The sequence below is a fragment of the Lactuca saligna genome, chromosome 2, assembly GCF_052625555.1.
Source record: "Lactuca saligna cultivar CGN05327 chromosome 2, ASM5262555v1, whole genome shotgun sequence".
NCBI lineage: Eukaryota > Viridiplantae > Streptophyta > Magnoliopsida > Asterales > Asteraceae > Lactuca > Lactuca saligna.
In genome coordinates, this window is record NC_136418.1 from 167,384,981 (window position 1) to 167,396,398 (window position 11,418).

An 11,418-nucleotide genomic window follows, 5' to 3' on the forward strand; every position below is an offset into this window, starting at 1 on the left:
TTGCTAGTCGGTTATTTAGTCGTACTTGTAGTTATAGTTATTATACTTATTTAAGTGGGAGACTGTTGGATTAGGTGTCTAAGCCCATAACTATAATTTGTATGTACTTGACCCGAGAGTAGCCTGGTCCATTTGGATTGCATTTTACCAGAACAATCTGATAGGATGGACATTTAAGAAAGAGGTTGTTTATAAATTGCGAATATATTATAAGTATAATATATTGAGAAATCATATAATTTAATTAGTATTGATCAAAAATTAATTTGGAATTAATTTAGTAATCAAAAGAGACTAATTAAATTAATAGGGACTAATTGTGTAAGTTAGTTATATATATGGTTTGGACTTATGATACATGATGGACTAAGTTTATGAAAGAATCCATAAAGAGGTAGTCCATATGCATCATAGATCGTGGATAATAAGCCCAAGGGTATGGATTAGGATTTAACCATGACTCTTAGAATCCTACTATATATACATGTTACCATATAGCTAAAATTGGTAAGCACATATGTTCTAAGAGTCCATAGGAGCCGATTTTTGTGCAAGATACTCTCTCTCAAGTCCTCCATTGTTGATGGTGTTTTGTGAAGCATTCGAGGCATCGTATTTGAGGTGCTAAGCTTTTAAAGGCCAAAGTTAACTAGCTACAACAAGAGGTAAAGTTTCTAACTAAATGTATTGTTCAATTGTCAAATTGCATGCTAGTTAGGATATGTGCTTTGGAAAATTGAAATTGCATGTATAATTAGAGAAAACTTAATCCAAAGCATTTAGGGTTGCATGTGCACCATAAGAGTGTTATAGTGCTCAAAACCCTTCAGATGTAATAATTGGCAAACAAATCTACATGTTCTAATAAGTGAAACCTGAAAATGCTACATGTCCATTTTCTAGCATTCATTTTTGACAAGTGACAATTTTCTATGTTTTCTAGTATATATATGTTTTTTTTTTGTAACAAATCAACTTCAATTAAAATTTTAAAAATACAAAATCTTATTCATAATAACATTTTCGAAATTTATAATAAAATATTATGTTTATTTTACCTAACAAATTTATTCATAGATCAGAATTATTTACAATGAATAATACACTGATCTTTTTTACATTAATTATATTTTTATCTATTTATCTATATAATAATTTTAATCATGATACCGTGGTTTACACGGATTATAACCTAGTTGGTTTGAATATTTAATACTTTTCTATAATCATCACATAATAATGAGTTTGTTAGTATTTGTTTCATAAAAGAAATCGTGTATACCTTTTGACTACTACATTGTACTTTCTAATGATTAATGAAACCAATTGGTCTTGAATGTTGTATGTTTAATTTTATATAAGTAATTTGTTGGTACTTTTTTTTTGTTAAACAAAATTGGTATTTTTCAATTGCAACTTCTTTACTTTAATCTTTAACTAGTAAGTGAACCTGTGGTAAACCACGGGTCGGATCGGATCGGGTAGGTTTTTTTGTTGGGTTTTTTCTATTTAACTCATAACTCATAATATGATTTTAGTGCAACACCTGATGAATTCATGTCAATAGACACATAAGTTGTACATATACTAACATAATAATACGTGTATAAAATAATTACAATATATCGAGTTGCGGCTATATATTAACTACCATCAACCAAAACCCTATAATACTAACAACAAAAACTAACACCAAATCATCACCATCATCATGATCAATTCAAAAGATATAACCAAAAGCAACAGTAAAAAACATACATACTTGTTAACAACACTCTTTGCATTTGAATCCTATGTACCTTTTCATTATATGTTGTTAAAGAACAACATTTTTCTGAATTATATCTATATCATATATTGACACATTAAATCTGTGAGAGTAATAGTAAAAAAAAAAAAAAAATTGTTGTGTGGTTCCCTTCTTTCTTTCTCCTTGAAGTTTCGATATTTTATTGTGTACTTAATTCTCATATGTCTTTTTCCTGTAATAACTTAAAACCAATTTTATCCTTGCAATTTCTTCAAGAAGTATAAAGAGATCAAAAAATTCCAATTTTCATACATTTTCAAATGAAATCAAGTCAACATCATAATACATGTTGGTATTGCAGGAACAATTGATGCTTCTTGATGTGATTCAGTTAAACCAAATGCATACTCTGGATGAATAGTTAACACTGCAACTTCACCTTTCTTCATACTTCTAACTTGTTGTATCATTAAAGAAAAACAACACCATGTCATTGTTAGCTCGTGTTTTTCATTTTTCTTTTTAAACACCAAAATGATACTCACCTTCATCTATCTTGAACTGAAGTGGTGTCTTACTGTGTCCTTTATTCACAAACGGAGTTCCATCTTGGAGTTTCCCAACCAATTTCATTATAGAAAAAACAATAAGAGCACCACAAGTTTCACTTTTTGTCCATGTGGGATAAGTTCCCATACCACCAATTTGCTCATCCTCCGTCTAGCATTCCTAACTCTCTGCGGCATCTGAATAATCAGAAAACCAAACACAAAACTTGACATTAAACACAATAAATAGTATGTAATGTCACATATAATAAAAATTATAAAACAGTAGGCAGTTGGTTCCTAAACACTGTTAAATGGATATACAGTAGCTTGTATGACCAAAAATCAGTAAAAAAAAAATTCAGCATTATAACTCAGATTTTTTTTTAGAAATCTAACTAAACATATTAACGACTCATTCCTTTCTTCAATATGAAACGACAAAATAAGTAAATATTATAGTAAAATTTCATTCATAAGTAAATATTATAGTAATGTTTCGTTCATAACTAAAGCTTTTGATCAAGAAATCACTCCTTTTGTTGTTCCTTTTTATCAAGAAATCACTCATTTTTTGTTTTTTTAAACTCTAAAATAAAAGTTTTGTTCATAACTGAATTCAAGGAATTTACTAATTAAATCAGCAAATTCAAAGAAAATTATTTGATGGTGTCACAGCATGATTCCACTGGGTGATAATAGTCTTTAATCTTTTACTTCACGAATCCATTAGAAAATATGTTGACCACATGTACTAAAGTTTTCAATTGAGAGTAACATATATTTTGAAATAATATTTAATGATTTTGGAATGTGGAATAAACTCGTTGAACAGATAACCACACGTGGGAAAAGTTGATGATCTATAGAGTGGCAGAACTAAGAAACATTTTGTCATTTGAAGCATCCGTGGCATCCATGTGTAATAACAACTGTCTTGAAGTCGAATTTAAATTGGATTCAACCCGCTATAGCATTTCAATAAGCACAACCTCATCACCTATACAAAATGACAAAAACAACCCTCAATATGCTGTTAAAGAACATTGTATGCGTATATATTTGGATCAGAAAACTAAGAATTAGATAATAGATATGCTGTTTAAAGAACCTACTATAGCATTTCAATAAGCACAACCTGATCACCCTATACAAAATGACAAAAATAGCCCCCAATATGCTGTTAAAGAGCATTGTATGTGTATATATTTGGATCAGAAAACTAAGAATTAGATAATAGATATGCAAACGAACCTTAAGAAAATGGTGATGGACCATCATTCTTCAATAATTTGTGTATGTTCTTCCATGCGAGTTGGACGCCTTTATTTAGTGACAGTAAATTAATTAGGGCAATTTTTTTGTTGTTGGAAATTCTACATAGATATGATTGTTGGTCCTATGGTTGTCTATTGCTGTGAATTGACAGAAATCTAAGTGTCATGTGGATTCTTACCTGTATGAATGACGCATGAGATTGAAAAATAATTATACAATTTGCGTTCAAGCAGATCGGGAATGCAACATCCTCTTGAATTTTGAATTCAAAAGTGGGGTTTAAGATCTTAGAAGGTCTGAAAAAAGAAAAATCTATTGTTCCTACACATTTTTGATGTTTGGTTTGTACGATAACGAAATAAACAATCTTCAATTTCTGATTTCTATAATAACAACCAAAAAAATCTGATGGAGGTGGAAGAGCATCGGAATGAAGAACACCATCAGAGCATATTATCTGCCCAATCCCAAAATCATGAACAACAAAACCACAAATTGTAAAATATTAGGGCTCACATGAAGAACCGAAGTCTTCAACACCAAAAACCAGGGTAAACAATTAGACATCGAATAAGGAATTTGTAAAATCAAGAGTAATTTTCAAGTGTTTTCATGGAAAATTGTAATCAACATATGATTTTCTTTGAAAATTGTTCTGCGTAAGTGTTCTAGGATAAAATAGACCATTGATTTCTCCTTCATTGAGCAATTCCTTACCTCCATCGCAATCACCATTATGTTGGTTCCCCGATTTTGCTTCACATGAATTAAAATTCTCCAGCACATCCACTGCCACATGAATTAAAATTCTCCAGCACATCCACCGCCCATGCAAAGTTCCACTGTAAAAAATAAAACTCCAAACAGTAGACGGCGACATCTCCGGTGGAATTAAATTCACTGCATCTTCATATTCTTCACAACAAAAAGTCAATTGAACTAATAAATTAACAGACATATGAAAAGGAAATAAGTAGTAATTCAAAGAATCAGATATACACAATGGATTTGAAATATCTTATGGCTCATAAGAGATGGAATTCAAACCCAAAATTCCTGGAGGAAAATATGTCTTAAATGTCAAAGGAAGGCAGTCGAAAAGGAAGAATGATGAAGTTCAAAGATTTTAGAGAAATATATGAAAAGCGTTATTGGTAAGAGTATACGATCTGGGAAGACATATGTTGAAATTTGAAGGACAAAAGTCAATTACTACAAATTATTGTGGTTAAAATCTGAAACGGGAATTTGAAGGATAAAAGTTAATTACTGTAGATTAATGTGGTTAAAATCTGAAACAGATAAAATTTACTATTCATAACCACGATGGGTTTTAATATAAGGATAATGACTTGAAAGGGTAACGAACTTTCGATTTTTGTCACATTTAGTCACTAAACTTTTTTTCATTATCTATTTGCCATTGAACTATTGAAACTGTTCACATTTTACCCTTATGACCGGCTGTTACCGGTCATAAGGGTAAAATGTGAACAGTTTCAATAGTTTAGTGGCAAATAGATAATGAAAAAAAGTTTTGTGACTAAATGTGAACAAAATCGAAAGTTCGTTTCCCTCTAAAAAGTTCAATAACTAAATGTGAACAAACTTCCTATTGTATTATGTTTTAGCAAAATTATTTATTTTTGTTTAATTGTAGCAACATTTGTTGATGAAGAAATCTATGAAATAAAAATACAGTGGAAACACCAGCAAGCCCATAACCTGTAGGTGATGAATTACGAGTTCAGGCGATGTTGTAACTACGTATTCATGTGATGATACTCTAACTCCTTACTATGAATTACGAGTTCTGACGATGTTGTAACTACATATTCATGGGATGTCACAAATTTCGCATATCAAACCAATGGTTATAATTCATATCAGTGAGAATGGTTCATTTTTTTGTAAAACCAAAATCAGATTGGAGATTTTGATTTTTTATTTTGGGAAATGTCAAACCATTGGTTTTTTATTTCGGTTTTGGTTTTTTGTTTTTTTTTTTAAATATATTTTCAGGGTTTTGTTTTGTTTTGTTTTTATTTTATTTTATTTTTTTTTATTTCATAGATTTCTTCATCAACAAATGTTGCTACAATTTAACAAAAATAAATAACTTGCTAAAACATAATACAAGAGAAGGTTTGTTCACATTTAGTCATTGAACTTTTTAGAGGGAAACGAACTTTCGATTTTGTTCATATTTAGTCACTAAAATTGTTTTCGTTATCTATTTGCCATTGAACTATTGAAATTGTTCACATTTTACCCTTATGATCGGTAACAGCCGGTCATAAGGGTAAAATGTGAACAGTTTCAATAGTTCAATGGCAAATAGATAACGAAAAAAAATTTAGTGATTAAATGTGACAAAAGTCGAAAGTTCGTTATCCTTTCAAGTCATTATCCCTTTAATATATGTATATAATTATTTATGCATATATCAAACTGACGTGTTTGTTTATATTCATTTGTTACAGTGATCTTCCAAGAATCAAAAGACAAAAACTGAAAAAATATATTTTTAATTATTACGTAGTATTTCAATATCTACTATTATCAGTGATTTTTCATCTTAGAAAACTAATAAGATATATATTTTTATAAATAATTTAAAGAGTTGTATTATAATTTTTTCTTTAAACAACCACGGACCAAAAATACATTTGGACTGATCTTATCAAAAGCAGACCTGTATCGGTTCCTTTTCCGAACCTTATTAGTTCATCCTTAAAGCAAGTAGACTATATATTCCAGCCCTGACATACTCTTGCGGTTTAGTAACTTGTGGCCCAATTTTTGTAGTTGGCCCGAATATGTAAAATGCTGCATATAAAAGTTAATTGGACTTGCCCAATTTCTGACTTGCCTGTTAGAATATGTTTACTTCTCATTTTCCAACCTTATGATTTGATTTTTTTTATCTTTTGTTGTTTTTTTTGTTGTTTTTTTTTTCCTATTTTGTTTTTTTATTTTTTTTTAAATTTATTATTATTATTATTATTATTATTATTATTATATTTTAATATATTATTATTAGAAATAAAAAATATTTAAAAACCGATTTATATAGCCATTCGAATTTATATTTTTATCCGGATGTTTAAATTTTGTGCGAAATTTATAACAATAACAACAACAACAACAACAATTATTATTATTATTATTATTATTATTATTATTATTATTAGTAGTAGTAGTAAAAAAGAATTAAAAATAATGAAAAAAAACAAAATTGAAAAAAAACAACAAAAGACAGAAAAAGAAAAAAATAATGTCAAATCAAATATCAAAATTTTGATTTGATTGATTTTAGAGGGTAAAAATGGTTAAGGGAGTACTTATTATACAACCTTTATTTCTATCCAACATCTTACAGAAAACAAAATATTTTAGACTTGATGTTACTTAGTACATTTAATGCTATTTGTTTTTCTAAATAAACCACTTTTGATCATTTTTTGATCCACCATACATAACACACAAGACACTTGATTTTTTATGACTATTTTTTTTAATAGATTTTTAACTTAAAAATTGTTGAATGTTTGTTGCGTGACGCAATACTGGACCATCTTCTTCAAACATTTTCTCATCTTACTTTAAGTTATATTATTCTACATAAAACGATTTTATTTTTTTCAACATGTTTATTATTTTAATAATATTATAAATGATATTATAAACCATTCGAGTATATTTTATATAATTTCAAAACCATTTGATTATATATATATATATATATATATATATATATATATATAACAAAATATTAATAAATTACATAGTTAATCAATAATATTGTAAATTCTATTATAACTAACCGAAGAAATAACCAAAATCTTGGAAAATTTAGCAAATGAACATCTTTATTAAATTAATAATTTTATTTATTGTTATTTTACAAAAATAAATTAATTTGATTATTTTGATAAAAAAAAGTAAATTATTGAAATCATTTTTATGGGTTGATCAAAATTACATATTAAGTTTGTAATTTTTATTTTGCATTGAAAGTGATCGTTCTTGTGTTATCATTTTATTGTGCTTTTTCATCACGGTAAAAATGAAAAGAACTATATTCCCTTTATTTTTTCTTTTTCAGTTTTTTATTTATTAATTGTATAATAGAAATAATGTAATTATATAATATCAAAATTCCATTTTTTGTCCAACTTCATTTTATGATGTTAAACTTAGTATTTTTAGTTTTTTATTTTTTAAACCTTATTTTTGTATAAAAAAACTAAATATATCAAATTAATAAATTATTGTCCTCTATAAATAGATATTTATATTATTATATGATTTTTATTTCAGCTCGTGCATATTTAGATTATGAATCATAGAGTAGTATTTGTTCACATAAAAATATATAAGATTGATTTTACTTAATGTTGTCGTATCGTTTTTGTATGTGGATTGATCCTCATAACCATTAAACTGGGAAAAAAAGGTTCCAGATATGTTAAAATATATTATCATTTTACATGTAGTATATGTACTTTGAATCTAAATTCATTTAGAATACTCGGCATTGTATAAGTTTAAGTATCTTTCTAAAGGTGTAAGCTTATACTATTTTTTTTCCAAAGGTGTAAGCTTATACTATTTTCAAAGGGATAGAGTAGTTATGATAGTAGGTGGCATGAGTTGTATTTATGATTCAAAGACATGTCAAACTTTCAAGGTCCAAATTGAAACAAATAATGATTGGGGCACAAAAAGTGAGAAATGATATGTTGTTAGGTAGAGCAACATTAACCACTAATCTTCACAGCCTTTGAATTTCGTTACTCACATCACATATTTTAAGCAAAATTTTCAACTACTTCACGTAAATGTTTTTTTTTTTTTTCTTTTTTTTTTTTAACCAAATCGGTGTATTTGAAAAAATTATTTACTAAAGGGTATAATTTTAAACTTATTACCAAACAAGTTGGTTTAGCGATTTAATCTACAAAATCACGCACTAACTCAATTGTTATTGTGTGAATCCATCATGTACGCCACACCAGACATCCTGCGCAAACCTATCTCCGGCCACACAAGAATCTGCATTCTGATATTTCGAACCGACTTCATTTTTTTTTTCTTCAAATTAACAGAGAAAATAAGGAATTTACATAGAAGATGGATGTCGTGAAATCATTGTACATAGTGGTGGAGGATGCTTTTGAGGCGATGAGGACCAGAAAAGGAATGAAGAATTGTCATTTAGGTACACATGTTATGTTCTTCAAGCACTTTTTGTAGTTGATGCTTTGTAAAGCGCATCAAGCCATGGCCGTTCACCAGTTTCATCTGTTGTTCTTATATTTTAACTTGTTGCTTTTATATTATTTCTTCTTTCTTGTGAAATTGAATGAAAGATGATAGTTAAGATGACATCTTGTTCACTTGTGAACCATCCAAAAGATCCACTTCTTAGATCAAAGCCTATACTTATGATTCATTCTACTTTTGCATGTATATTTCTATTGCTATTTTTCTCCATTAAACAAACCCGCACTGAACAAATCTGTTTCTCTTACCAAATTAGCCAAAGTGTCTTTGAAATCATGAGAAATGAATGCCTAGGGGACACTTTAGTTGCTATAGGTATCATCAAAACAAGAAATTATTTCTTACAAGTTCACTCTGGTAAAGGAAACAACCGTGTGACTAATACCTTCTGAGAGTTTTTAATCCAAATCTTGTGTCTTACTAGAGAACTAGGCGAATGTCTGTGCGTTGTATAGAAACACCTATATAGTTGAAATTTTCATAAATATATGTTTTCTTAAATATAACAATGACGTTGTTGTTAAATTTAATATCATAATTCATATACTAAGTTGACATAATATATTGATTATTTTGAATTATATGATAATATATATATATATATATATATATATATATATATATATATATATATATATATATATATATGAATTATGATATCAAATTTAACAACGTTATTGTTATTATATATATATATATATATATATATATATATATATATATATATATATATATATATATATATATATATATATATATATATATCTTATAATTGTATAATCTTAATTGTTTGAATGACTTCTACCCGTAAGTTACACATGAATAAAATTAAATATAATATATGGTTCAATGTTATGTATAGTTGTTGTTATTGTTAATTAATTTTTTTAAAATTATTTGTTTAATGTTTTAATTTCTATCACTATAATTATTTAAAACATCAAACATTATTTTTTGATTTTAAAGGTAACAATAAAATCAATTATATACAATTATTTTTAACAATTCTTATTGTAAGTTATTTTAAGTTATTTATTTTGAAACTTTTAACGATTATAAAAATATATTTAGTGATTATTTTAGTTAAATTGAGACTACAATTTAATTTTCTGCTCTTATCACAGTAATTTATCACTTCTATCTATTTACAAAATATTATTTGGGTGGAACTGAAATTTATATTTAAGTTGACATTGTAATGCGCAGAATCACCTATATAGTTAAAGTCTTTACAAATATACGTTTTTTTCTTAAATATAACAATAACGGTACTGTTACATTTGATATAGTAATTCGTATACTAAAATGACATAATATATTGATTATTTTGAATTATATGATAATATATACATCTATTATAAATTCATAATCTTAATCGTTTGAATAACTTCTATCAGTGAGTTACATATGAATAAAATTAAATATAATATATGGTTTAATGTTATTTATAGTTGTTGTTGTTAATTATTTTTTTAAAATTTATTTGCTTAATGTTTAATATCTATCAGTATAATTATTTAAAATATCAAACATTATTTTTTGATTTTAAAGGTAACAATATAATCATTTATATAGACTTATTTTTAAATATTGTTATTGTAAGTTATTTTAAGCTACTTATTTGAAATTTTTTTAACAATTATAAAAATATATTTAGGAAATTTTTTAGTTTAATTTAGATTACAATTTAGTTTTTGAATTTATCACTATAATTTATCACTTTTATATATTTTTAAAACATTATTGGTTTTTTAAGTGGAACTGAAATTTATATTTAAGTTGAAATTGTATTGTTATATTTAAGTTAATAATTGAAGTATTTTATCAAAACTGCTCAAAAGTTGTAGCTTTAATATAATAGTAATGTACATATAACAACATATTAAATCTAATAAATTAAGTATAATATATTAAAAATTAAAGTCATAACTTTATAGTAGAAATAAATATATTATTTTAATATTGAAATTTAGTTTATTTCTCATTACACTTTAGACTTGATATTTATTTAACCTTATTAACCAACTTATAATCATTAATAAAAAGATACTACAATTTATAACTTTTAAATATTTACATAATGTTCTTTGAGTTGTTTAAGTTGAACTAAAATCTATATTTAAGTTGACCATGTAATGTAATAGTTAATTTAATAATTTAAGTATTTTATACAAATTATTCCAAAATTGTATCTTTAAAATGATAATAGTTTACATCCAACAATATATTAAAACTAATAAATTAAGTATAATATGTTAAAAGTTAAAAAGATCACTTTATAAGTAGTAGTAAACATATTATTTTGATATTGAAATTTAGTTTATATATGATTACACTTTAGATTTGATATTTATTTAACCTAATTAACTAAATTATACTTATTATTTGAAAGAAACTGGAAAGTCATGGGAGTTTCAAATGAATGCGGTGAAAGGAAAAATACATGAGAGTTTCAAATGAATGTGGTGAAAGGAAAAATGCTTCCTTCATAAGTATATAATGATAATGATAATGTTATATATATATATATATATATATATATATATATATATA

The 11,418-nt window shown here is 26.2% G+C and overlaps 1 long non-coding RNA gene across 6 annotated transcripts; it reads right to left on the reverse strand.

Moving 5' to 3' along the window:
- Positions 1-2,037: 2,037 nt before the first annotated feature.
- On the reverse strand, positions 2,038-4,754 carry LOC145032659 (uncharacterized). 6 transcript variants are annotated; one of them, XR_013677182.1, is made up of 4 exons: positions 4,578-4,754; positions 3,553-4,491; positions 2,296-3,298; positions 2,038-2,207 (listed from the first exon to the last, which is right to left on the reverse strand). It is a non-coding gene; the product is annotated as an uncharacterized LOC145032659 (long non-coding RNA). The 6 variants fall into 6 exon arrangements; XR_013677183.1 differs by having other exon boundaries at positions 3,553-3,621; positions 3,755-4,754; XR_013677179.1 differs by having other exon boundaries at positions 4,624-4,744.
- Positions 4,755-11,418: the final 6,664 nt, after the last annotated feature.